The following is a 26,892-nucleotide window of genomic DNA, read 5'->3' on the forward strand; positions in this document are numbered from 1 at the left end:
GAGCAAGAGAGAGTCGGGGAGGGAGGTGCTACATACTTTAAAAAAAAAAAAAAAACTAGGTCCCGCCGGGCGCTTTGGCTCAAGCCTGTAATCCCAGCACTTTGGGAGGCCGAGACAGGCGGATCACGAGGTCAGGAGATCAAGACCATCCTGGCTAACACGGTGAAACCCCGTCTCTACTAAAAATACAAAAAACTAGCTGGGCGAGGTGGCGGGCGCCTGTAGTCCCAGCTACTCGGGAGGCTGAGGCAGGAGAATGGCGTAAACCCGGGAGGCGGAGCTTGCAGTGAGCTGAGATCCAGCCACTGCACTCCAGCCCGGGCGACAGAGCAAGATTCTGTCTAAAAAAAAAAAAAAAAAAACACTAGGTCCCCTGAGAACTCAAGCATTATCACAAGGACAGTACAAAGCCATGAGGGATCCACCTCCATTACCCAAACACCTCCCACCAGGCCCCATCTCCAACACTGAGGATTACAGTTCAACATGAGATTGGTGAGGACATATATTCAAACCATATCATTCCTCCCATGACCCTCCAAATCTCATGTGCTTCTCACATTGCAAAATATAATCATGCCTTACCAACAGTCCCCCAGAGTCTTAATTCATTGTAGCATCAACTCAATGAAAAGACCCAAGTTCACAGTCTCATCTGGAAATGAGCCCCTTTCACCTATAAGCATGTAAAATCAAAACAAGTTAGTTACTTCCAAGACACAGTGGGAGTACAGGCATTGGGTAAGCATTCCTGTTCCCAAACAGAGAAATCAGCCAAAACAAAGAGGCTACAGGCCCCAGGCAAGTTCAAAATCCGGTAGGGCAGTCATTAAATCCTAAAACTCCAAAATAATTTCTTTTGACTCCATGTGCCAGACCCAGGACACACTGCTGCAAGGAATCTTTGGGTGCCTCTGCCCCTTCAGCTTTGTAGGGTACATTCCCCCATGGCTTCTCTCATAGGCTGTCAAGTGCCTGCAGCTTTTCCAGGTGCAGAGTGCAAGCTGCAGGTGTATCTACTTCCTGGGATCTGGAGGACAGTGGGCCCCTTCCCATAGCTCCACTAGGCAGTGGCCCAGTAGGCACTTTTTGTGGACCCTACAAGGCCATTTTTCCCCTCCATACTGCCCTAGTAAAGGTTCTTTGTGAGGGCTCTGCCTCTGCATCAGACACCTAGGCTTTCTCATACATCCTCTGAAATATAGACAGAGGATTCCCAGCCTCCTTCATCCTTTCACTCTGTGTGCCTACAGGCTTAACACTGTATGGAAGCCACCAAGGCTTGTGCCCTCTGGGGTAGCAGCCCATGTGGTACCTGGTGCCCTTTGAGCCATGGCTGGAGCCACAGCAGCCAGGATGCAGGGAGCAGTGTCCCACAACTGCCCAGGGCAGCAGGGCCCTGGGGCTGGCCCATAAAACCATTCTTCCCTCCTAGGCCTCTGTGCCTGTGATGGGAGGGGCTACCTTGAAGGTCTCTGAAACGCCTTTAAGGATTTTTTCCCATTATGTTGGCTATCAGCACCTGACTCTTTTTCAGTCATGCAAATATCTCTCGTAAGTGGTTGCTCTACAGCTTGCTTGAATTCCTCTGTCCAAAAAGCTCTTTCTCTCTCTGGCACATGGCCAGGCTGCAAATTCTCCAAACTTTTATGCTCTTCTTTCCTTTTAAATATAAATTCCAACTTTAAGTCATTTATTTGATCCTGGCTCTGAGTGTGGGTTATTAGAAGCAGCAGGCCACCTCTTGAACACTTTGCTGCTTAGCAATTTCTTCCACTAGATTCCCTAAATCACTACGATTTAGTTCAGACTTCCACAGACTTCCTAGGGCATGGACACAACTCATCCAAGTTCCTTGCTAAGGCATAATAAGGGTGACTTTTGCTACAATTCCCAATATGTTCCTCATTTCCATCTGAGACCTCTTCAGCCTGGCCTTCACTATTCATATTACTATCAACATTTTGGTTACAACCATTTAACCAGTATCTAAGAAGTTCCAAACTTTCCCTCATATTTCTCTCTTCTTCTGAGCCCTCCCAACTCTTCCAACTTCTGTCCATTACCCAGTTCCAAGGCTGCTTCCATATTTTCAGGTATCTTTATAGCAATGCCCTACTCCTCCATACTAATTTCTATGTTAGGCTGTTCTCACAGTGCTGTAAAGAAGTACTCAAGACTGGGTAATTTATAAAAAAAAGAAGTTTAACTGGCTTATGGTTATACAGTCTGTACAAGCATGGTACCACCATCTGCTTGGCTTCTGGGGAGGCCTCAGGGAGCTTTCACTCATGGTGGAAGGCAAAACAAGAGCATATACTGTCTCACATGGCAGAACAGGAACAACGGGTGGAGGCAGTTCCACACATTTCTAAAAATCAAGACCTCCTAAGAAGTCACTCACTATCCCAAGGCACCAAGCCATGAGGAATCTGCCCCCATGATCCAAACATCTCCCACCAAGCCCCACCACCAACATTGGGGATTTAAGTTCAACATGGGATTTGGCAGTGACATATATTCAAACCATACCATCTGGTGAGAGTCAGCTGCTGCTCTGATTTGATTAATTTTCACTTTGGGACTCAGGCTAATAGAGCCACCTCAGTCAGAAACATTACCAGTCATTGTGGCATTGTGAACCATATATGCTGGCTATTAACACCTTCTGCTCAGAAGGGGCCCACCTTTGTTTTGTTTTTTTTAGAATAAACACATCTGTGGAATGTTTCCCACATTTGATTGGTCAAAGCAAGTCACATGGCCACTTCTGGGTTCAACAGGGTAGGAATGTATAATCTTCCCATAGATAGGGACACCACAGAGAGAAGCACCAAAATCATGGGTGAACCATAATATAGTTGACCACAGTGGGTTGTTTTATTTTACACCTTAAAAAGTGGTCCTTATACTCAGAAATTCAACTAAAGTAGGCCTGTAACTACAGTACTTTTTGCCTTTCTACATGGCTGGATTTAAAGATTAACAATAAAAGGCATTCAATCTAAAGACATCAAATATTTTTATGTGTGATAGATATTCTGTGATCTTTCTTATAAAAGGGTATTCTTTCATTGTTTTATCATGTGATAAACATATAGCAATTTATAGTCATCAGAAAATTAGAATCTCAAAATCTAAACTATAAGGGCATAAGTGAGCTAGATACCTATAATTTTTCCTAATATCTCTTATTCACAAATATGTGAATGAAGGAATGGAAGAAGAGCATGTGTTGTGTGGGGGGCGGGGTGCGGGGGGAGAGAGAGAGAGAGAGTTTGAGAATTGAGGAGGAGGGCAGATCTACCTTAGAAATTCAATACCTTGTCCAGAGAGAAAGAAAAAAATTGAAAATTGAGGGGGAGGGGAGACCTACCTAGAAATTCAATACCTCATCCCACACTGGAAGCTCCTCATATAACTTGTTAGTTCTGCCAGGAACCACCATGGACAGTTCCCATGGCAAGCCTTGCTGCAGAGAGAATTACCACGTTTCTGGGGCAAGTACGTTCTGCACAACCCATTAACTCCATGCAAAAGTGACCATATTTCTAATTGTTGAAAGGTGTGAAGTTCTAGGATAAACACTAGATTTATCATCTTTTCAAATAAAAGGAACATTTGAGTCATGGAATGCCACTTGCAGTTTCTAATAATATAAATATACTTGGGATAAAAACAAGTATCTTCAATAAATAATCTTTATCTTTAATAAATAAGCATTTTAGTGAAATTACAGAGCTTCGACAGCCTAATACAGATACTTCTGTATCATCAGCTATCAGAGAAATGCCTAAAAGGTGATTTTGACAAGGCAGAGAAGAATTAAAAGACCTTTGCCAGTGATCCTGTCTTGGCTGTATCCACCAGAACAAAGACATAAGATTCAGCTCTCAAACACTAATCCAAGCTTGTGGAGCTGGCATGACTTAGCCTAGCAAAGTTAGTGGTCTTCTGAGTCAAGCATACTGAGTGTGAATCCTATTTCTGCCACTCACCAACCATGTGACCTTGAACAAATTAATCTCTCTGAGCATTGATTTTCTCATCTGTAAAATAAGAATAACAGCTCTTATTATTATGGCTGTGGTGGAGATTAAATGAGATAATATTCCTGGCACATGATAAGTCCTTATTAAGGCAAAACTATCATCAATCAGTCAATCAGCAGCAGCTTCATCTTCATCATCATGAGCCAATCTGTAGAAGGAACTAGGGAGCTACAAATGTAGCTCAATCATAAAACATTCCACTGGCTGATGGAAGTAATGTTCGTTTTCACAAATACATTTATAATATCACTACATATCCTAGATTTCTGATTTTTAAAACATCATGATTACTTTCATTAATTGACTAGTGATTGATTTAATGCCTTATTTAAAAGGGTTTAGAAAATATGGGTGTTACAGTCCTGATTGTTTTTCTTATTAAACTCAGCAGCAATCATAGTACCACAAAAATGAGTGTCTTCATAATTGAACTATTTCCATTCTCACTGAGAAGTGTCTGAAATTTGTGGTTTTATTAACTGAAATGAGTCTTCATCCTCATGCAGAAAGCAAAAGCACCTGCTCCTAATAATAATGCCATGGAAAACATCACAAAAATCAGTCATTTTGTATTTCCTCCTTGGATAAATTTGCAAAACACCTCATAACTTTGTAGGGTTCTCTTGAGGGACAAACTTAAATCCATCCAAAAAGTGTTGCCTTCTGAACTTAATTACTACCAAATTATTTTATTTGCATAATCCGATTGTTACTGGGTGAAACACAATTTGTAGGATGAAGGTTTTCAGAAAGGCATAATGGGGAAAAATTAATTATAGTGCTCTAGAGTTCACCCAAAAGCACAGAAAATGCACATTAATAAATGACTTTGTGTGGATATCTAGAGCTCATAGAGGTACGGCTATTTCTCTCCCTGAGATAGGAATGACCTTTTCCCAGGTACTTTGGAAGCCATGGTAGCTTTGGTAGCCATATTACTGAAATACAGCCCAAAAGTAGACAGGCACTTTAGGCTTGCCACTTCATTTCACCGAAATGCCATTCTACATCAGGTCTCTGCATGGTCATTTCACTCAGAGTTTATTAATCTAAAATGTGCTTTCTCACTTGAAGAGATGAAAATTAGAGATGCTTTCCTCATGAGCTACCCTCTCTTACTATGAAATCCCAAGAATGTGCTGTTCATAAATGAACCATACATGAAAGAGGAAATATAGTTAGAAAACAAAAACATGAAGGCATGTCCAAAGAAAGGCAAACTTCAGGAACTGTAAATTTATCATTTTTAAAATAAATAAATCAATATTGGCAAGAATGCTGAGAAATAGATTCTCTTATCCATTGTGGGTAAAACTGTAAACTTAATATTAAATTTTTGAAGGTTGGTACTATGTTTTCAAAACTAAGAATCTGGAAATCTTACCAAAGGCAGGTGAAGACCATGGGGTCTAGAGTTGGAGGCTTGTCTTTAAATCCCTATCCATTACCTGCTATGTGACTCTGGACAGCTTTTTCAACTTCTCTGAACCTCAGAATCCTCATTTATAAATGTTGGGATAATAATATCATCAACTCCTTAGGGCTGTTGTGAAAATCAGTTGAGATAATATCTGCAAAGTATGTATCACAGAGCATGTTAATTTTCTATTGCTACATAGCACACAAACACCACAACTTTAGCAGCCTAAAACAATAAACATTTCTTATCTCACAGCATCTGTGGGTGGGAGTCTGAACATGGGCCACTGAAAAACATGAAACAAATGGCCATCATTTAAGAAATGCAAACTCAATGTGGGTGAAGCATACTGTGAAGTGTAAGAGGGTAATTGAACTGTAAAACCAACAGAAGTAGATCAGAATTCTTCTGGCTCCCTACTGATGCTTTCAGACCACAAAACCCATACTATTATCAGAGAGTTGATCTGCGTATAATGATAATAGAAGTAGTAAGCTTAGAAGCAATAGTAGTATAAAACAGCTTTTTTCAAGCTCCACTCATTTGGCCATACCTGCCTCCTCCTCTCCTTATCTCTGGCATCTGATCTCTTTATTCCATCCCTTCATTCCTTGAGGATAACGTGAGGTACCAAAGTTCTGCCCTCCAATTTCTGTACCATTATTATCTTTCATTCCATCAAGGTCTAAGAAAACTACTATCCAATATTCTGGCTTTACAAATCCTTCGACTCTCACAACCCACTGCAGCCATCCTTTACCGATAGCCAAGCTCTCGATTTCGACAGCATCTCAGAAATCTTAGATTCCATCTTCCCCCTGAGCACAGTGTTTGATCCTTTCTACTCTCTCAAATTTTCACTTCCATTTCAACCTTCTCCCTCAGAAGGGCTTCCAAAGCCTGGAACTATTTTGTCTTCCATTGCATCAGATACCTTCTATATCCGTATCTCTTTTTTTTTTTTTTTGAATGAGAGAGAATCTCACTCTGTTGCCCAGGCTGGAGTGCAGTGGCACAATCTCAGCTCACTGCAACTTCTGCCTCTCGGGTTCAAGCAATTCTCCTGCCTCAGCCTCCCAAGCAGCTAGGATTACAGGAACACAACACCACACCTGGCTGCTTTTTGTATTTTCAGTAGAGATGGGGTTTTGCTATGTTGACCAGGCTGCTCTTGAACTCCTGACCTCAAGTGATCTACCCTCCTTGGCCTCACAAAGTGCTGGGATTATAGGCATGAGCCACTGTGTTTGGCCCTATATCCATATCTTTCCCAATGCAGCCAGATCCAATGGCCCATCCCTTCAAACACTCTCTTACCTCTTGAATTTATTTTATTTTTACTTTAATATAATTATAAAATAGGTATATGTGTGCTGGTTATTCTCCATTATTTCCTCCACCTGACTTCCAATCCCCACTCTTCTCTGTCCTGCTCTTGCCCTGGGAGGTTAACCCCTGTGGATCGCACAGTTCAAGTTCCTGTGCTACATGACTTCTGGTTGGATTCAATCAATGGGACGCAGCAAGATATTGGTAGGAGGGAGGAAAAACAGGTCAGGGTGGCACTTACTGCTGTAAACCAGCTCTGACACTCCAGCTCTGACACTGTGACTCAAACAGGAAAAACATGAAACTCTATTTATACCCTTCTCCCTTCTCCTCTATGAAACGAAAGCCTTAAGTCACTAGCATGGGGCAGCAAATTCTGTCACCCCAGGGAACAAATGAAGATCTACTGCAGCTGGGGAAAGAATAAAAGAAAAAAGGGTGAAAAAGGGAAAGAAAGAGTACAAGAAAAAAGGTAACAGTCCTGGGCCCAGAATACTGTACCAACACAATTAAAGCCCCCCCCCCCCCCCCCAAGGAGGGGAACAGAAAACTCCCTCCACACAAGATCTGCTGCAAGTACAAAACAGAGTTTGGCTTCCATGGAGAGGAGGAGCAGGATGACTGAGATGCCACACTAAAACCCTGGTGCAGAAGACGTAAGACTCAGACTAGATCAGGATAACAGAAAAAAATATCCTGACCTCCACCACCAGACTTAGCAAGTACCAAGTAAAAAGCAACAATAGACTACCTCTAGGGGAGGGGCAAGAGCATGGAGAGAGATCCCTCTACAGAATGGTGCACAAGGAAAGCAGAAAGCTAAAATGAAAGCAGGAACATTGAGGAAAACTCTCTGGTACCACAGTCCCCATTCTAACAAAGTTAACACCAGAAGAATTTGAAGTTAGTGGTATACAAACATAACCATAACAACAACAGAATCCAAATCTAGCTCAACTCCTGACTCGATGGACTCAGCATCTGTCATCTACCATTACCAGCACATATATACACTAATGGTCTCGCAGAAGAAATTGTGTGCCCATTTCCAGGCACAAATACTGTATATCTCATGCTCTGCTATCCTACATGCAACAGACAGCATTCTACTAAAAATTATAAGACACTCATACAAAGGCAAGGGAAAAACCCACTCCCAAAAGACAAAGCAATCAACAGTACAAAACTAAGAGATGACCTAGGTGTTTGAACAATCTGACAGGAAATAATTACTATGATTAATATCTTAAAGGTTGTAGTGGAAATGATCGATAACATGTAAGAATAAAAGGAAAATTTCAGCAGAGAGAAAAATCCAATATAAATGCTTAGAAGATTAAACACATACAATGACAGAGATGAAGCATGCCTTCAATGTTATAATTAGTAGAACTGATGCAGTTGAGGAAAGAAAAAGTGAACTTTAATAGTAAGTCAATTACAATTATCTAAACTGAAATATAAAGAATAAAAAGAATAAAACAAACAGAACAGAGCATCCAAACACAGTGGGACAATATTCATGATCTAACATACATGCAATTAAAAATCCAAGAGAGGAGAAAGAGAATGAGGTGGAGGAAGAATTTGAAGAGAGTGTGGTTGAGAATTTTTCAAAAATAATGAAATACATCAAACTATAGATCCAAAAATCTTAGAGAGCCCCAAGTAAGATAGAAACCCCCCATAAAAAGCACATAGACACATCATATTTAAACTTCAATATGTAAACCAAAGAAAAAGAGAAAGTCCTGAAGGCAGCTACAGGAAAAGAACATATTGCATCCACAGAAACAAAGGTAAGAATTACAAAGACTTCTTGTCAGAAACTATACAAGCCCAAAGACAATGGAAAGAGATCTTTAAAGTGCTGCGGGTGGGAATGGGAAGGGGTGGGGAAGTTCAATCCAGATTTCTACACTTAGCAAAAATATCTTTGAAAAATGAAAGTAAAATTAAGACATTTTAAAATAAACAAAATCCGTTCTGAACAATACATGTTCAAAAATAGGAAACAATCCTTGCCCTCAAAAGAATCATGGGATCTAATCAGGAAGATATGCTCATAAAAGGAATTGTAATATAATGTTATAAGTGAAGGAAAGATAACCAGCTTGATGTGAAAGACATCTGTGTCTGTGAGATGTCCAGTGAGTAAATGGAAATCTGGGTCTGGATTTCAGGAGAAAGGAAGGGGATCTAGGACTCACTGATATATGGTTAGCAGTGTTTCAGAAAACATTGAAATCACACTGGAAGAGTCTGTCGTGACAGAAGAGATAGGAGGCGGTTACAAGATGGAGCTGGAGAACACCAAGACTAAAAGACACGGAGAACGAGAACTGTGCTGGGCTCCAGGTTCATCTGCTTTCTTAAACTGACCACGAGCCAAGAAACAAGTGGAAGAGACCAGATGAAAGGAAAAAGAAGAGCTAACACCATTTGAGCTCTTAGTAATGCCAGGTATTGCTCTCAGCACTTTTCATTCTTATTCTTATCAATTTATTGTATTTAATTCTCACAGCAGCCCCGCCAGTCAGATGCTTTATCCCATTTAACAAATGCAAAAACTGAGGCACAGAGGTTAAACAATTCCCTTATGGTCACATAGTAAGTGGTAGAGCTGGGATTCTGATATGGTTTGGCTGGGTCCACACCCAAATCTCATCTTGAATTATAGCTCCCATAATCCCCACGTGTCATGGGAGGAACCCAGTGGGAGGTCATTGAATCATGAGGGCAGTTACCCTCATGCTGTTCTCATGATAGTGAGTTCCCATGAGATCTGATGGTCTTATAAAGGGCTTTTCCTCCTTTGCTCAACACTCATTCTCTCTCTTGCCACCTATGAGGAGGTGCCTTCTATCATGATTGTAAGTTTCTTGAGGCCTCCCCAGCCACGTAGAACTATGAGTCAATTAAACCTCTTCTCTTTGTAAATTACCAAGTCTAGGGTATTTCTTCATAGCAATGTGAGAATGGACTAATACAGATCCCAAGCCAGATGTTTAACCCACACCCCTTGTTCTTCCCACTGTGCTATACAACCTCCAAAGGTGATAGGAAGAAAGCACTGCTATATTCATAGCCACACAACCCTCAGTCACAATGGAAGCCTAAAACCTAGAGGGGAAGTAGATACTCCAGCTTTTTCCAAGAGACTCACAGAGGTTCCTGATAAAGGATATCTGGCATTGACTTTCCATGAGATACAGGGACTCATATACCCTGAAGGTGTCCAATCCAGACCCTGGCTCCATATTTTGTTTCCTTCTAAATGGCAATGCTGGCCCTAAGGTCATATTTCCTCATTCAACAGAAGCCTGCTGCATATCTGTGGAACTCCCCTAACAAAACAGGATAAGTAACTCAACCCTAGGAAGATGGGATTAATCACAGAATTTTTAAAAAATAATATAAGGTACTTCTTTAGTCATGAACATAACTTCTATTAGTCCAGGAGAGTAGAACTTGGCTCTAAAATGCTAGTTCTGCAAAGCCAGGGAAGAAACTTTATAAACTGAAACAGTACATTATAATAAATGAATGGTCTGTTTGGTGGCATGAGGGACAGTCTTCTTAGCAATGCTCTATCCCAAAGATTTTTTTCCTGACAAAGATGGTAGAATCATTGTACTGAGAGTGTAAGACTAAAGAATAAACAGAGCTTTGTCTTGTGCTTTGGTTTTAACTACTATATGTTGGGGGAAAGAGAACTGGTATTTCACATACCAGAAACTAGAATGGAATTTTTAGAGTGTTAGAACAGGGAGTTTAGCTTTTGGTAGAAACAGAATTTAAAACTAAGGTCTATTTTAAGTTATATCTAAATTGACTAAAAAATACAGTTTATAAACCATTATTACCTTCTATACTAAGTCATGTTTTATGACTTTCCATAATTGTCTAAAACATATTCCATGGTTCTTGAAGGGCACGAATACATGGTAAGTTTACCTGTCACGTGAGCAAAAATGGCAAAGACCTTTACCACCAAGGATAGCAAGGCCAAGTTGATTTGTGCTTGTCTTCATCTGATTAATTAGTAAATATTTAGCTCTTGAATGGCAAAAATATATTAAACTCTGTAGCTTTTCCTATCAGCAAATAGAAAAGAAAACAATTTACAAACAGCATTAGAATTAATGGTTTCAGTGTCTCCTTGAGAACTTCCCTATAAAAACTTATTTCCTTATTAAAGGAAGACTCACATTTCTGTTTCCAATTTTTCTTTCTCAGAGAGGAAATTTGTATTACTCTATTTCCAGACAAGAAGAACACACCAACAGACTGATGGGGAAAGGCAATGAAAATAAACTGTAGGAATAGGACCAGAAGAGTAGAAATAAGAATGCAGAGTCCTAGGCTGTAGGTCTGTGTGGCCTAGGACTCCAGGCTCCCGGGTGATGCTTATAGTGCTGGTCTCAGGACCGCACTCAAGACAGCAAGGATAAAGGAAGCATCCCTGCAAGGACACCCCGAGACATTGACTCTGGGTGGCTGGAGCCCTGAGCTGGTCACCTTCAGCCTCTGCAGCTTCCCGTGGGGTTCCAAATCTTGCCAGTTTGTCACAGTGTGTAACAAAACTATGTAACAAAAGTGTGTAACAAAAGTATCTTCTCAGTGTGCCCTGATGGGTACGAGGTTGGCAAATACTGCTTTAGAGGTCTGGAGGTGAAGATTTGGCTTTCAGGAGCAGGGGCCTAACAAAAAGTCCTTAGAGATCATACAAGAGGGCAAAACGTGGAAGAAAATTTGAGTAAAAACAAGCTCAACGTGGGAGTGCTCTGAGGCCAAGAGAAGGCCAGGCCAGAGTAGCTGCATATGAATGCACTGGAGCATGGTGGCAAACACTCAGGCCTTAAGAGACATTCAAATTTAAATTTAAAATTAAATTAAATACAATATAAAAAGAGATATTCAGGACTCAGAGAGCTAAAGACCAATATGAGATTTTACAATAAACACAGGCCAGGGCCAGAAGGATAGAATTTGGAAAAAGTGGGCTAGAATCAGATTTGGGATTAGCCATTCCTGGAAGAGTTTGCCAAAATCTTGAGAAGGAATTGGAATTTAAGCAAGAACACGTTTGTCATTATATTAGATGATGGACATGCATGTGACTGCTCCTTTTTTTTTTAATAGACTTTATATCATTCATCCATAGTTATACTGTTGTTCTCAGCTCATTCCTTTTGTTTCCCATGATTGGAGCATTAAGGAATGTCTTCAGATATTGTAAACAAGTCCTGGGTGGTGAACCCTGGACATACTCAGCCAAGCATCTGGTCTTAATGCCTTATATAAGGACTTTCCTTAACTAAGTTAGTCTCATATCCAGTACTTACAAGAGATCTCAGCACCTGGTTGCTTGCAGCAAAGAAACTCTGTGGTTAAGTCCTCCTGTCAACCTTTCCCCAAAGTCCTGCACCAAACAGGACCTTTGTCAATCCACTGGTTCCCACACTGAAGATAGTGGCCGTGAGCTATGCTCTGTCTTCATCATGTTAGTGTCATAACGTCATTCCCTGGAGAACTTTGTCTTCACTCTCCCAGCAACATTAGCTGGGCCTTTTCCAGGGGTTCAAGCTTATCTTCCTTCCTTTCCTGGAATGCTCCTTGAATGCTTGTAACTCTTTGACTTAAAGAAGTCTCAGTATATGAATTAAACCTATTTGCTGTTTGTTCCAATATGGTGAATAGTTCAGACATGTAAGGTTGAGTCCATTCAGTCCAACCCACTTGATACCTCAGAGTTTCTCCTTTCTTCCTTGTGTGTTAAACAAGCACAAATTGAGTTGTAATCAAAGTACAACTTGATTTTTATCACCCACTGACTTTTTAAAATCAACTCCCTGCCCTTGGATGAAAACTTGGTAGGTGCCATGGCCTCTTCTGTTCTTTCTTGGGTTGTAGACTTTCCTGGGGCCCATAAATTACAAAACAGTTCAACTAATTTGAATGTTCAGTCCAAGACATTAGTCAAAACTTCAAATTTGATTTAGTGTTAAATATACCAAATAAACTCTCCTTCTCCAGTTCAAATTTTCTTGCAGTGGCAAGAAGTGATGTGATTGGTTTTGTCTCATGACCATTGCTTACAGTTGTGCAAGTTCGGCGCTAGGCAACTCCAGGGAAGTGGGAAAGGGCCCACCATTCATACTCAGGCCTTTTCCTGTGTGCACAAAGATGCTGTTTGGTGGGATGCTTCTTGGCTTCTTCCCCTTCACTCCCCGTGCTCTGGCTTGCCAGGTAAGGGACAGGAAATAGCTTCTCCAAACTGATGCCCTTCTCAGTTACACTCTCTGCTCTGGTCAGAGTTTAAGGCTGACATTCTTTTGTAGGCTCTTCTGAAGATTTGGGGGGAATTCTCCTGCAGGCCAATCCAGCTGCGATTCAGTCATGGGAGCGACACCAGCTTTCCCCTGTCTGGCAGCTTCCAGTCCCCCCCAGCTCTCCTTTCCTGGGAATTCACCCACACCCACTTGCACTGTTGGAATTCCCTTCTCTCTGGTGAAGACCCTCTTGGTTAGGACTCAGGCAGGTCCAGGCCAGCTCTGTCTCTGATATGTGGGAATTGCTGCAAGTCCACCCCAGCACAACCTGTTGCCACCACCTGTGAGTTCTCACAGTTGTGAGCACAGGTCACCTGTGTTCTCAGCTGCAGGGAGCACATGTCAGCCCGCCAGGGGGTCCTGCGGCAGTCCCTCTCAGCAGACTTGAAATGGGGGTAGCCCTCACCTCTCGCCAGAGGGGAGTGGGGCTTATGACCAGACGGCATTTCTCTCCAAAGAAATTCATTTATGCTGTGTCCTTGTTTCATTCCAACCCTCCTCTATTTCCTTAATCTGGCTAAAGGGCTGAACAATATGGAAGAGTTCCACACAATTTCCTATGTAAATGAAGGAATCAGTCTTACACTCGTTTTGGTATCTGTTGGTCATTGTATTGGGGCATCTTGAAATTAAACCCCAATTATATCCATTTTAGAGCCACTCCACTCTTCCTCTCCTAGTATTAACAAAGCATTAAGAGTAAACTTTCAGGGAAAACCACAATTCTCCTTTCCAACTCAACAGGAAAGACAATAGCAGAGCTCATGGGGTAATAACCTCTGTCTAGCCCTGGGCAGCCAAGCTGAAGGTCTTCTTGGAGTTCTCTCAGGCACAAGCTCCACGAGAGCCAGGCAGGATTCTGGTCTAGCCTGTGATAGTAAGATTCTTTCCATCAGTTTGGTAATTCTCCTAGGGCTAAAGAACCGAGTGTTAAATACATCAAGTTGAACAAAACACCCTGAGAGAGATACATATCCCAGCGCATTTGGCTTTTAAGATGAATATGAATTCTTACAATATTTTTAAATATTGTATTTCACATTTTTGGGAAGTTCCTCTCAAACTCTCGTTGCTAGCCACAGAACGATTCCAAAACTATGTCTCTTCTTTGGTGGCCCAAAGAGACAGTTTCAGAGAAGCGCCCAGTGCTCAGAACTCCATAGTCAACCTTTATGGATGGAATTGAGCTTGCAGAGCAAAGGTACCAGCTGCTCATTATTGCGAGGAGGATGTATGGGAAGGAGGGCGATCTCTGTGGCTAATGGAGTCCTGGCTACACCACTGAACAATGGACTGAAAAACCTAAAGTCAAAGTCTTTCTGTTCCTGCCCTGAAGGACTCCAATAAACTTGATGTCCCAGGAAATCCTAGTCCAGTCGAGACTGGAATCTAGAGTTTGGCTCTTTGAAAAACTTGTGGGCTGGGGACTCCTCCAGGTGTTTATTTGCCCAGGGTGGTGGGCCTAAGGGGTGTGTGTTTGACGTTGTGTACATGCATATCCAGCCCCCTGGATTATGTTTGAACCTCTGAAGAAAAATTTGAGGCAGACACTGGAGGAACTGTTTTCATGAGGGAATGTGTATGACATTGAGCACTTGAGGTCCTGCTTTGGAACCCCGGAGATGAATGAGGTACAAAGTTAGAGATGGGACTACGCTCCCCACATTTGCATTGAGTCTAGGATCAGGAGATGACACCTTCACACAGACACTTGGTGTTCTCATGGGGCACAACACAAGATGCCACTTGGGTCTCTCAGGCTGTTCTGTGAATGGAAGACAGTGGCCAGGAAAGTCAGAGGAGATGGCAACAGATTCCTGCAGCAGCTGTGCCAGATGGACTGGTCTCTGAAGCAGCCTCTCCTGGCCTCTCAAAATACCTTAGCCTGGGGGGATGTCACCTAAGCAGGTGAGGGTATGAATGGGAAATGTAGGAGACCGACTGTAGCAGGGCTTCATGTGTGCCCACAGATGGACTCAGTCTTGATTCCTGACATTCAGCCAAGAAGCAGCATGTATACAATGGGAGCTCTTACAAAAAAGCAGTTGAACCTGGTTATAACATGACTCACATTGCATGGGTTAGGGCTTATTCTGGGGCAAATTCAGACTGAAAACAAATCCAGAACCTACCCCAACCTTGGGGTGAACCCTAGGGTGCTTCCAAGCAGTAAACCAAGGTCCAAGCTTTGACAAACACTGTCTAACAGTAATAAACCACCCAGCTGACTCATATGGCCAAAAATTGGAAACACTTTAATTCCATAAGATTAAAGGTGAACATCTGTACACCAAGGGTTATTTTCCTGGCCCCCCTCCTCAAATAAGTTGTTTCTGGTAGCAGGAGAAATCTTTAAAGAGGGTCTGGCTGCTGAAGTTCTCAAAGGTGACAAAAGTGTCCACCTGGCTGCCAGGTGAAAAGCTAGACTTTGCAAACAGGAATTTCCCATCTGAGGACACCTGCAACTTCCACATGTTTGCCTTGTGATCAGAATAAGGTCAGTCATGAAACGACCCTTGAACAAATGAATGAGGCAGACAAACGAGGTGCCGTGACTTTGTTTTGTGGGTAGAATGAAGAAAATGTGTTGTGGGTAGAATGAAGAAAATGTGTTAAGTTGTTCAATGAGAAAGAAGACACAAAGGAACCATCCCCAGTGAAGGAAACTGACACAATTGTCTTCATGAGCTTGCAAGAAAGAACAAAATATTCAGAAGCTGAGCCCCCAAAACTTCAGAGCCCTGGAATGAAAAGTGAGGGTGGTAAGGGAGGTAATAGGCAGAATAACAGAGCCTCAGGGATGGCCTGGCCTGACCACAGTGATAAAGGAGCTGTCTACACAATAGTGTTACCAACTTCAGGGGAGTTGGTATCTGCCTTAGCCTGGGGAAAAGCCAGAGGGCATGAAGTAGAGGAAGAGGAAGAAGGTCTGAAGGGTCAGCTGAGAGAAACAGAAGCCCACAGAGAGAGCTAGAGAGGCAGGGGGCAGGGCAACAGCCTAGAAGGCAGTCCTTGCCAAAATACCAAGCTAAACCAGTGGTAGTATTCTATGTAATGTGTTTAACTGTATTGCTGCCGACTTATTTCCAGCTCTTATTCAGTTAATATTCCAACTTCCTTGGACAGGAATAAATTTCAGGTTTTATTTCATTCCATAGTTCACTGGTTCTCTAACTCTAGTGTGCATCAGAACCACGTGGAAGACATGTCAAAATACCGATCTGTGGGCTCCAACCCAGGGCTTCTGACTCAGCTCGGGAATTGCATTCTCACAAGCTCCACGGTGATGCTGATGCTGCTAGTCTGAGCACCACACTTTAAAAACCACCGATACAGACCATCCTTCCCTTAAACAGGTAAAAGAAGATGGGAGGAAGCTGGAGACAAAGAAAAGAAAGGAGCCTGGTAGGAGGCAGTCTGTGACAATGTAGGCAGGGCAGGTTACTCTATGCAGACTGATTTCAGTGCTCATGGGAAAGTTAAGAATAAAAAAAGTTTATATTAGCAGATTGATGCAATAAACTTCACATGCAGAATTTACTACCTTGATTTGAAAGCAAATATCCCTGGGAGAAAATAAAATTTATCAGTTATTTACACCTTACTCTGAATAAGTTTTAAATTTCATATCTATATGTCAGATTGTCATCCGTGAATATAGATCATTTTACTTCTTCCTTTCCAATTTGGATGCCTTTTAGTTCTTTTTGTAGCTTAACTGCTCTGGCTGGAACTTCCAGTACAATGTTGATTAGCAGTGAAGAAAGTAGGCTTCCTTATCTTGTTCCTGAGTTGAGTGGGAAAGCTTTCAGTCTCCCACCATTGAGTTTTAAGCCATTCTTGTGTTGCTATAAAGAAACACCTGAGGCTGGGCCATTTATAAAGAAAAGAGGTTTAATTGGTTCACAGTTCTGCAGGCTATTCAAGAAGCATGGTGCTGGCATCTGTTCAGCTTCTGGGGAGGCCACAGGGAGCTTTTACTCATGGCAAAAGGCAAAGTGGCAGCTTGCACATTACATAGTAGGAGCAGGAGCAAGGGGGTTGGGGAAGGTGCCACACTGTATAACAACCAGATATCATGAGGACTCACTCACTATCAGGAGGACAGCAGCAAGCCATGAGAGATCTGCCCCCATGAGCCAAACGCCTCTCATCAGGCCCCACCTTCAACATCAGGGATTACAATTCAATATGAGATTTGGTGGGGACATATATCCAAACTATATCATTCTGCCCCTGGCCCCTTAAATCTCATATGCTTCTCATAGTGCAAAATATAATCATGCCTTCCCAAGAGCACCTCAAGATCTTAACTCATTCCAGCATGAACTCAAAAGTCCAAAATCTCATCTGAGATAAGGCAAGTCCCTTCCATCTATGATCCTGTAAAATCAAAAGCAAGTTATTTACTTCCAAAATACAATGGGGGTACAGGCATTGGGTAAACATTCCCATTCCAAAACGGAAAAATTGGCCAAAAGAAAGAGATGAGAGGCCCTATGGAAGTTCAAAACCCAGCCAAGCAATCATTAAATCTTAAAGTTCCCGAATAATCTCCTTTGACTCCATGTCCCAGATCCAGGGCATACTGCTACAACAAGCGGGCTCCCAAGGCCTTAGGCAGATCTACCCCTGCCTGTGTCTCTGCGGTGTCTACTCACCATGGCTGCTTTCATGGATTGGAATTGGGTGCTTGTGGCTTTTCCAGGTGCAGAGTGTAAGCTGCTGGTGGATCTACCATTCCGGGATCTGGAGGACGGTGGCCTCCTACCCATAGCTCCACTAGGCAGTGCCCCAGTGGGGACTCTGTATAGGGCCCCCAACCCCACATTTCCTCTATGCACTACCCTAGTAGAGGTTATCTGTGAGAGCTCTGCCCCTACAGCAGCCTTCTGCCTGGGCACCCAAGCTTTCTCATCCTCTGAAATCTAGGGGTAACCTTCCAAGCCTTCTTCACTCTTGCATTCTGTGCATCCACAGGCTTAACATCATGTGGAAGCTGCCAAGGCTTACCACCCACACCCTCTGGAGCTGGAGCAGAGGCCTGAGTTGTACCAGGATCCCTTTGAATCGTGGCTGGAGCTGGAGCTGCCTAGATGTAGGGAACAGTACCCTGAGGCTGCCCGGAGCAGCAGGCCCTGGGGCTGGTCCCCAAAACCATTCTCTCCTAGGCCTTTGGACCTGTGATGGGAGGGGCTGCCTCTGAGATCTCCAAAAAGCCTTCAAGGCCTTTTTTCCCATTGTCTTGGCTATCAGCACCTGGCTCTTTCTTAGTTATGCAAATCTCTCTAGCAAGTGGTTGCTCCACAGCCTGCTTGGATTCCTCCCCTGAAAACAGGCTTTTCTTTTCTACCACATGTCCAGGCTGCAAATTTTCCATACCTCTACTCTCTGTCTGCTTCCCTTTTAAATATAAATTCCAACTTTAAGTTATGTATTTGCTCCCACATCTAAATATAGGCTATTAGAAGCAGCCAGGTTACATCTTGAATACTTTGCTGCTTAGAAATTTATTCTACCAGATACTCTAGGTCATCACTCTCAAGTTCAAACTTCCATGGATCCCTAGAGCATGGACACAATAAATCCAAATCTTTGCTAAGGCATAAGAAGGGTGACCTTTGCTCCATTTCCCAATAAGATCTTCATTTCCATCTGAGACCTCAGCAGCCTGGACTTCACTGTCCATATCGCTATCAGTATTTTGGTCACAACGAATTAACCAGTCTCTAAGAAATTCCAAACTTTCCCTCATATTCCTGTCTTCTTCTGAGCCCTCCAAACCCTTCTAACTTCTGCCTCTTACCCAGTTCTAAAGTTGCTTCCACATTTTCAGGTATCTTTATAGCAATGCCCCACTCCCAGTACCAGCTTTTTGTGTTAGGCCATTCTTGTGTTGCTATAAAGAAATACCTGAAACTCGGTAATTTATTTTAAAAAGAGATTTATTTGGTTCACGGTTCTACAGGCTGTACAGGGAGCATGGTGCTGATACTTGCTCAGCTTCCAGGAAGGCCTCTGGGAGCTTTTACTTGTAGCAGAAGCAAAGCAGGAGCTTGCACATCACATGGTGGGAGCAAGAACAAGAGAGAGTTGGGGCCAGCTCTCATGAGAACTCACTCACTATCAGGAGGACAGCACCAAGCCATGAGGGATCTGCCCCATGACCCAAACACCTCCCGCTAGGTCCCACCTCCAACATTGGGGATTAAAATTCAACATGAGATTCAGCAGGGACATAGAGTCAAACTATATCACCAACGGTGAGTAAAACTCATATTTGAGGAGGTTCAGAGGGTAAGGAGAAGGCAAAGGCACAGAGACTGGATATGGCCTACAATTTCTTCATTTTAACCTCATTTTACCCATGGCTAGCCTGAGACTGAGAGATTGATTGATCGATGGAGAAAGGGTCTTACTCTGTCACTCAGGCTGGAGTGCAGTGGTGCAACCATGGCTCACTGCAGCCTTGACCTCCTAGGCCCAAGCAATCCTCCTACGTCAGCCTTCTGAGTAGGTGGGACCACAGGTGTGTACCACCACATCTGTTCATTGTAACTTTTTTTTGTAGAGACAGAGTCTCCCTGTGTTGCCTAGGCTGATTTTGAACTCCTGGGCTCAAGTGATCCTCCTGCTTTGGCCTCCCAAAGTGTTGAGATTATAGGCTTGAACTACCATGACCAGCTGAGAACAAGTTTTAAAAGACAAGTTATTAAGAAGGATTTAAAGTTAAAGCTGATTACCTAGTTCTAGTTCTAGTTACTGCTCTATAATTGGACTTGGGCAAGGTTCTTGACTTTTTGGGACCTCAGTCTCCTTCTCTTATAAAATAAGCATGTGGTGGCACCCTGAGAGTAACAGCTTTCAGGATAGCCTGGGCTGACCACAGGATTAAAACCCACCAAAACTAACCCAACCACAAACTGGGATTTGATGCATCTCTTCTCTCTCCCAGCACTCTTCCCTTTCTACACTCAACTCAGATCCAGACTCTCGTCTATGCTGCAGCTCCCTCAAACCACAGATCAATATATATTCCCATTTTATAGATAAGAAAATTGAGGTTCAGAGGGGCTTAAGTAACTCATTCAAGGTTACATGGCCAATAAATCCTAGAACTGAGATTCTTCTTCTGACTGAAGTATTTCATCTTTCTGCTTTGCCACTCTTTGTAACTCCCGACCTCATACTTTATTCCACACACCACACGCTTTGAATCCTAGTCTCAGCCTAGCATACCTGACAATACCTCCGTTTGAGCCTGTGCCCCTCCTTTCATGCCCTTCTCAGTTACGAAACACTAAAGCCAGGAAGGGAGCATTTCTTATCCTGCCTGCCTCTTCCCACTCTAGCCACCTGGCATGATGAGCACATGGTCTCACCATCTTCAGCTGGGCTGTTTTGTGAAAGGTGTGAGCTACAGGATAGAATAAGCTCTGTAATTTATTCGTGTCACAGAAAACTTGAATATTAGCTAGATCACAACAGGAAACCAGCCATTCAAAAGTAATACAATCAAACATTTTGTTCAGTCCAAACATACCTGAGGAAGGGAAAACAATTCCAGCTGTCTTCCAATCTGGAGAAACCACAGAGTTTTTTGTATTCCGGGCATGAGTACCTGATGTACTGTCTCCAGGACAAAAGGGTTTTGGTTTGAACATCAAGCATTTCTAATTTGGTTTCAGTTAAAAGGCAGTAGCACTCCTCCCTAAGAAAGAAGGGTGCTGGGGCATTGTCCCAAAATGAAAAGCAGGCAGGGCACCCCAATGGCAGAACCCAGGAATGCCTTGGACACCTTATTCTGTGACCTCACTACCATCAGGGGATGAGGCCACCAGGAAGGCATCTGACTACTCAGGACCACCTTATTCCATCTGCTGAAATATAGAAAAGCCATGCCAAATGAGGGTTGGGAAATGAATGTACATGAAGGATTCCAGCATTGCTGAGAAGTGGATATGAGTGTCCATGTACAGGTTTAAATGTTTTGTAAGGAATGTAATCAGAATAGGAGTATTGAAATCACCCTATGGGTGAGGGACACAGAATGAGAAGAAGAAATAATGAACTCACTTTGAATTGTTTTAAAAGGGCCAGGCATGGTAGCTCCCACCTGTAATCTCAGAACTTTGGGAGACCAAGGCAGGAGAATCACTTGAAGCCAGGAGTTCAAAACCAGCCTGGTCAACATAGTGAGACCCTGTCTCTACAAAATAAAAATTAAAAAATTAGCCGGCTGTGGTGGCAAACACCTGTAGTCTCAGCCACTTGGGAAGCTGAGGTGGGAGGACTGCTTGAGCCCAGAAGGTCGAGGATGCAATGAGCTATGATTGTGCCACTGCACTCCAGCCTGGGTGATAGAGTAAGACCCTGTCTCTAAATAAACAAACAAACAAACAAATAGGGGCCAGGCACAGTGGCTCACCCCTGTAATCCCAGCACTTTGGGAGGCTGAGGCAGGTGGATCACTTGAGGTCAGGAATCCTAGACCAGCCTGGCCAACATGCTGAAATCTCGTCTCTACTGAAAAAATAACAAAGATTAGCCAGGCTTGGTGGAGAGCACCTATAATCCCAGCTACTTGGGAGGATGAGTCAGGAGAATCACTTGAATCTGGGAGGCAGAGGTTGCAGTGAGCTGAGATTGAGCCACTGCACTCCAGCCTGGGTGACACAGCGAGACCATGTCTCAAGAAAAAAAATAGGAGAGGCTGTTTAAATTAAGATATATTTCTTATAAGTAATTGAAGCCATGAGTAAGAGTGGCTTAGGTAATTTTGTTATTTACTGTTTCACAAAACAGTAAAAAGGGTGATAGGAGGTTTCAAGGATGGTCCAGCCATGTAACAGTATATTCAAATCCCAAGTTTCTTTTTCCTTTTACCTCTTCCATTACCAGAATATTGGCTTTTTGGTTCCTCCTTGTGTTTGTTGCCTCATGGTCACAAGATGGCTGCCACTGTTCCAAGGATCATATCCATACAGAACCGTTTGAAGGCAGGGTACAATGAGGTATGCCTGGCAGAGACACTCTTTTCACAAACCTCACCCTTAGCAAGGAGGAAAAAGTATTTCTCTACAAGACTCCAACAGATATTTCTTTGTTTCATTAACTAAACTGGGCCATTTGGTCATTTTGAGCTGCAGGGGAGTCTGGGAAGCCAAGTATGTGGTTTTCCCAACTTCTATCATGGGAAGTGGGTAAGGGCTTGGAATGACTTTGGTAGATAGCTAAGAGTATCTGATATGGAGATAAATAAATGTGTGGCCAAAAATATAAAAATAAAAATTCTTCCCATTGGGCCAAAGAAAAGGTTTTAGAATATAGCTACAGTTTTAGTAAAAAGAAAGTTTCTAATATTGAATAAAGGCCTGTGTATGTGTGCATATATATAAATATATACATATGTACATATATGTATGTATATATGTGTGTGTATATATATGTGTGTATATATATACATGTGTGTGGGTATATATATATACCCACACACAGGGCAGCTTCAAAATTCTGTATTCTTCTAACCCAGTTTACCCCAGGGAAAAATCGTGGACATGTACAAAGTCATAGATATGTGTATGTGTATATATATACACACATATATGTCTACATGTACATGTACATATATGTGTATATATGTATATACACACACACACATATGCACTACTACTACATCATCCTGCTCTGCCAGGCACTGAGGTCAATTACAGAGTTGGTCTGGAGAAAAGAATGACCCTCTTTCCTTTGTGTTACCCTCTTTGTGCTTTGTACCCCAACAGACCAAATTTTGTGAAACTACTCTTCAATTCTACCTGGCAAGGTCTCTCTAATGCCATCCATGCTCCATTCAGAATCTTTGCCCCATCCCATCACTTAGGGTTCACCCCCCTCAGTTCTGCCTCCTTCCCCAGATTTGATTCTCTCTGAGGAGAACCTATGCATAGAAACTTTGGTTGAGCCACCATCGCAGTTTTCTCCACATACCCAACCATGCCCAAATCCGTGGGTAGGGCCTAGTCTCAAACTGAGCTCTGTATTGCAAATAATAACCAGTTTGAATTCTACTCATTGCAAAGAGACACTTTAAAGGAGGGTGCAGCAAGTCTGCACCCTCAAGCTATCAATCCAGTTGAGGGGACAGCAGGATGAGATCTACCGGGACTGGGGGCTTTTCTGAGCAGTGACATACTGCGCTGCTCAAATTATTTGACTTTGCCATTTGTAGAATGAAATACGAATTGTTCCTTATTAGGGCTTGTGATTTGTTCATTAGCCTTAAAAGAAAATGTCCATGATAACAGCGACAAATGATGTTAAACCTACACAGATAATTAAGGTAAACGGAATGTCAATTGCTCCTAATGCTGTCAGCAGAGTAAAGCTATCTTATTTGTTAAGGAAACACAAGAATATATTTCCCAGCCAACTACAATGCTAGATACTAAGAATACTTAGAAATTTATGCTAAAAATGTGCACAGCCAGTCTGCAAGATGGAACTGAAAACCTACACAATGAAGAAATTGTTAAAGGTGATATATCAGGAAGCCATTAGCTTGGCCTTAGAAGACTTCTTAATTTTAAGGCCCCTCTAAGCTAATGGAAATGTTCCAGCATAGAGTTGAAATTTTAGTACTAAATAGAAGCTTTGAGATAATAGCTTCAATTACTGAGTGCTTACTGTGTGCTGGGTGCTATTTGAAGTGTTCCACATATTTATATAATACAAGAAGTCCATACTACTGTTCTTCGCAGTTCACAGATCATGAACTCCAGGCACAAAGACAACTAATTTGTCAAAGTCACCCAGCCGGCAAGTGGAAAGCTAGGATTTGAACCCCAGCAGTTTGGCTGTAAAGCCTGTGCTCTTCCACATCTCACAGTGCAGAGTCCCACATCTTGAGGCAACCCACTGTCTATGGGTTGCCAGTGAGTTACCTGGGTCAAGATAGATTTAGGTTTCATAGGATGCAGCATCATCTCATGACCCCCTCTCTCCCAGGAAATCTGCTCTCCAGACCTGATTGTGCAAACACCCGCATCTTGTCCTGACCAGAGATACTGCCCTCCTCACACTGAGAAGGGCAACTCCACATACCCAGGGCCAAAGGACCTCACATGACCCATTCTGGGACAACAGACAGGCGCTAGTGCATCCTGCTCTATCTCCAGCTCTTCTCAGAATAGGCCGGAGGATTAGTGCTGTCTGACATTTCTGACCCTCCCCTCTCCACCCAACTGGTGGATTGGCAAATATCAAAGTCACAGGTATTCATGACTAGCCCAAGCCACCTGATACTTCGAAAAGGTGTGTGGTTTTGTCGGTTGTTTCATAACTGCTTGGGATCCGTTTATGGGAAGAGGCTCTTCCTCTTTCATTTGGGACCAAAACGACAGTTTCCCCTTAATATCATCCCTTAGACTTTCATCTTTGTACAGCCAGTCAGGGGAAAATTCCTCCAAGGGCTCCTTTATGAGTTTGCCATTCTAAAGGGCCAGGGCTGAGCACATATATCTTCTGTGTCCAAAGGTATCTCTCCTGCCGGACACCAAGCTCCTCTGGAAACAGAATCTTCTGTCTTGAAAATCTGCATCCTCAGTTCCCTCCGTGAAGGAGCAGGCTCTGAGAAACCAGTGGTTCAAGGGCTCCACCATGAGGAAAGCAGGAAACAAGCCCTCAAGCAAGACATTTCTGTCATTTTCAAAAGCAGGTGCTACTCACAGGAAGGCCAAGCCCAGAGATGGGGAATGGGGACCAGGGGAGCAGCCAGGTCATGGCTCTGGCCTGTCTGGTGAGGAAAGGGACTCGGCACAGTGTCTCTCCTGTCCCCTCATCTGCCCTGCCTTTTGCTTCTCCTGGCCCCAGAGAAGGCAGAAGGCCACAGCAGCTTCTGATGGCTTTCTCCCCACTCCATGCAGGGCACATGGGGGCTACTGACTCTGGGCTCTACATTGGTAGCAGCTGGAGACGCTAAAGCTACTCTTCCCTCTCGGATAATTAGATGCAATTAGCTTTGCTAAATTCTCCCATCAGCCCTGCCCACTAAAGTCCTCACTGACTGTAATAGCATTGCCTACCAGCTGCTGCAGTGTCTGACCCTCACATCTGCTGGCTTCTCCCCTGGAGCCAGATCACTCCTGCAGCTACCAGCTCTCACCACCCACACCCCCATCCCAGGCCACCAACCCTTTGAGATGGGTTGGAACTCTGTGCCAATTAGAGGTGACTGGGGGATTCTGGGGAAAGCATAAGCTTTGGTATCAGTTAGAACTGGGACAGAAATCTGGATCTATCTGTATCACTTTAAACAAGGAACAGAACTGCTCTGAAACTCATCTCGAAAATGAGAGAAATGTTTTATTTCCTTTTCTCGTTTATGTGTCGACCCCACTCTGCGGGCAGACATTGTGTCTGTCTTGCTCATGGTTTTATCTCCAGTACCTAATACAGTGCCTGGCACTTAAAAGATAATAAATATTTGTGGAGGGAAGGAGGAAAAAGATATTTTCCCAATAGGATTAAGAGCACTAAATGAGATAACATGTGTAAGAATCTGGGTTACACATGTTCAATAAATGATGGTTTCTAACCACCAGCTTATTTTGATTACATGACACCAGTCCTCTCGATTCAATTAATTATGATTGTCACCTCATCCATTCATTCACTGAAGAAATACTGAACATCTGCTACAAGTCACGCAGGACAATAAAAATGTAAAGAGCATGGTCCCTACCTTAAACTGGCTCAATTACAATTTCAGTACACCATATGCCACAGCAGTCATAAGTACAGAGAGCCATGAGCACGCAGAGACTAGCTGGGAAGGAAAGCAGGAGCAGGGAAAAATCTGGAGGTGGAAAAAACTTTCTATGTTGAACTCTGGTGCCCATTGACAAAGCTGAGTCCCTGGAAATGAGTAGATGATGAATTTTATCACACACAAAAGATATGCTTGGAATAATTTTTTACCAATCTCTTTCCTCAGAGATGTATCTGGATGTTGCTGTTAGCTGGTTAGACTCTGTCTCTTGGAGAACTGTATGAAGGGCAGTCCAAGTTCTCTGAGACTTTTGGCTCCAATACACCCAAACCCCCAGACAGCAGGAATTAGAAACAGGTGCTACGTATGGTCTGTGTATTAGTCCGTTCTCGCACTGCTATAAAGAAACTGAGACTGGGTAATTTATAAAGAAAAGAGGTTTAATTGACTCACAGTTCCTCAGGCTGTACAGGTAGCATGGCTCGGGAAGCCTCAGGAAACTTTCAATCACCGCGGAAGGTGAAGGGGAAGCAGGCATGTCTTTCATGGCCGGAGTAGGAGGCAGAGAGCAAAGCAGGAAGTGCTACACACTTTTAAACAACCAGATCTCGTGAGAACTCACTCACTATCACGAGAACAGCAAGGAGGAAGTTGGCCCCTTGATCCAATCACCTCCCAACAGGCCCCTCCTCTAACTGGAGATTACAATTCAACATGAGATTTGGGCGGGTCCACAAATCCGAAACGTATCAGTCTGGAATTTAAATAAATTGAAGCAAGCATATCTTTATTTGCCACCACTTTATTACCCTAAGTTCTGGGCAAGACTTCTTGGAAAACTCCTCTAAACCCTTTGAGCAGCATCTAACATTTTACACGGTAGACCACATGATGTGTTCTCAGGTTTCCAAAATTTGTCATATGCAACCACTGGCTGGACATGCCATTGTGAGTTTCACCTGTAATATTTCTTTTCTTAACGCTTTTAAA

The 26,892-nt window shown here is 43.0% G+C and overlaps 1 long non-coding RNA gene across 1 annotated transcript in view; it reads right to left on the bottom strand.

Annotated features, from left to right (window-relative positions):
- Window positions 1-26,476, bottom strand: part of LOC117079216 — a 64,605-nt gene extending 38,129 nt beyond the window's left edge. The window contains exon 1 of the long non-coding RNA XR_004435320.1: window positions 26,356-26,476. This is a non-coding gene — a long non-coding RNA (uncharacterized LOC117079216). The remainder of the gene's footprint in view (window positions 1-26,355) is intronic.
- Window positions 26,477-26,892: the final 416 nt, after the last annotated feature.

Source organism: Trachypithecus francoisi, unplaced genomic scaffold, assembly GCF_009764315.1.
Source record: "Trachypithecus francoisi isolate TF-2019V2 unplaced genomic scaffold, Tfra_2.0 Lachesis_group7, whole genome shotgun sequence".
NCBI classification, from domain to species: domain Eukaryota; kingdom Metazoa; phylum Chordata; class Mammalia; order Primates; family Cercopithecidae; genus Trachypithecus; species Trachypithecus francoisi.